Here is a 2,679-nt window from a genome sequence, read left to right as displayed (position 1 = left end):
TCTTTTTATTATATATTCTTCATATAGAAGCACCGCCATTCAGTGAACATTCCAAGGACTAAACGAGAGATGGCACACGCACACTTTCTTACGGCTTGCGCTTCGGGTCTACTTCCCACCTTCAACTACCTTGAGTTCATGGTATATACTAGTTTACTGCATTCATGGCACGGCGGCCCAATGCTCGCTAAACCTTTCTAAAACCAAGGAGGTTACGCCCAGCGAGTATAACGTAGCAACCTTTTCCTGTCAGATAGTGCCCAATGTACAAGCCAGTGGCTGCTAATGTGAAATGAGAGACAGGAGGATTAAGCTTTTAATTTCTTACGGCTCGCGCTTCATATCTGCTTTCCCCCTTTAACCGCCTCGAATTCATTCATGGTATATACTAGTTCATTGTATTCATGGCCCTGCGGCTCAACGCTCGCTAAACCTTTCTAAAACTAAGGAGTTTACACCCAGCGAGTATAATGTAGCAACCCTTTCTTGTCCGATAGTGCTCAATGTACATGCCAATGGCTGCTAATGAGAATCGCAGCGTGCGCGTTGACTAAAGGCCGAATGCTCATGTCTCTCATTCCCCATTAGCAGCCATTAACATGTACATTGAGCACAATTTTTTATTGTTCAACAACGCACAGAAGTCTCTCACCGGCACCACCTTGGGGGTTAAAATGTTATGCTCGGCACCACCTTGCAGATCGAAACGTAAGACTGGTTACATACTACGACGGGACGCGGTACGAACGAGTGCCGCTATAAGGAGCTTCGCCCCTAAAACCGTGGAGGTGTCTATCAGAAATATGGCACCATATTACAAGCGTGAGGAGAATGACAGCCGATATAAAGAGTGTACCAATCCACACCGCTAGTACCAGCAAGCGAATGAGAAAGAAAGAAGACGACGCCAGAGAGGAATAGGTCAAGAAACTAATGCAGTCGTATTGTCTACATGAAATTTTTACATACGTGTTTTTAAAAACAACAAGAATCTTCAATGTTTGCTATAATGTCTTAGGTTAGCAGCACCTCCCCCTAAGCAATACTAATATAAGTGTGGCTATCAGAAAAGGTTATTTTTGTACAGAAATTTAATGTATATATTTCCAAAAATAACCAGATAAAAACAATATCTCAATTTTCCCATATTATATCGCATTTTTCGAACTGATTCAGCCGAAGCAAAATCCTCATGATGATGTGTGTGATGAGAACAAACATTTCAATGCTCACAAATTGAAAAAGCTAGCTCAACTTTTTTTTCTTTCAAATAAAGAAAACAATTTTCGATTTTGCCCTTCGACAAACCTTGAGTTTCTTTTGATGATCACTCCACCGTAAGAGCATGATATCACCCTTAGGGCTGGACTGGTCACAGTAGATGGCAAGACATCCGAGCAGCTCGTGAGCGTTCGGAGGTGTTGTTGCTTTGATGCCTAATAGATATTCCAATCGCACAGAATTTACAACATTATGGTATGCAGGGAAATTGTATGTACACCCGTTAAAACAGTGTGATATTTCATCATATGGTTGCTGCTTTCTGTTTGATAACCTTTTGTTGAGAATATAGCCATAATCTAACATGGTATGGCCATTTCGTATCAGGTTTTCCTTTGGCTCAACAATTATGCCCTGAAACCATTCAACTCTTAACGTCAAGCACCCACAAGCTTGGTAGTCTGATTGGACGCTGCTGTATTTATTGATATCAGATATATCGAGTTTCGTCACAAAATATACCACTTTAAAGAAACGAGAATGCTTATTCCTGCCTTTAAACGCAACATATTGAAGTTTCTGTGATGGTGTCACATTATTTCGAAGTTAACAAATGAAGACATTTCTAAACTTGATTTGTTAAGCCGTGAATACCGATCCATTGTTTATTCTCGAAATGTACGTTCTAGGGGCTAATAAAAATTTAAATATTAAGTTTCGTTGTAATTTCTCTTCGAAAAGACTGCTTGTGGTTGTTGCCGAATCAAGAGAGTGTTACTGTACCTTATGAGTCAGAGCAACCGCAAACAAAAAAGTGAATTGCCGTATTCATTTATTTGTGTAAGTAACCGGTTTATTTTTATGCTAACAACTTAAAAGAAACCGCTGTGATCCATTAACATATCACGAGCTCCCGTATATAGATGGTATCTAGCATCGTCGTCGAGCTGCTCTTTTGCAGAGTTTCTTCTCGGCATCAAAACGATGTATTTTCGGCTAAATAAGAAAAAACACACTAAAAAATTGGTTGAGCATATGAGTGCTTTGCTGCAAATGTCACAAATATAGTTCTTTTTTTGTGTGCGCATAGCGTCGCATTTTCAGTGCAGCTTAAGAAACACCAGGGTCTTTAAAGTAACGTACTTTTGCATTTTCTAGTAAAGGAACATATAGCTATAATGCTTATACATTATTTTATGCCTCAGATATGCGTAATATTTGCTTTTTGACTGAATAAGTTTACAAGTATGCAAACAGCCACCGAATGGCCGCATGGATGTCTTTTTTTCTTTCTTTATTTTCAACAACTGCGCGCTTCTTTAGTTGTTTGCGTTTGCAGTGTCTGGACTTCTTTTTTTGTGTCATTTGTTCGTGTACAGTCTTCTCAGAGTGAATAAAGCTTGAACCAACAGAATCGTGTTTATTAAACACAAACCAGCCACTCATCAGTGCTGCACG

This window comes from Rhipicephalus microplus, chromosome 7, assembly GCF_043290135.1.
Source record: "Rhipicephalus microplus isolate Deutch F79 chromosome 7, USDA_Rmic, whole genome shotgun sequence".
Taxonomy (NCBI): Eukaryota; Metazoa; Arthropoda; class Arachnida; order Ixodida; family Ixodidae; genus Rhipicephalus; species Rhipicephalus microplus.
This window is presented reverse-complemented; position numbering follows the sequence as displayed.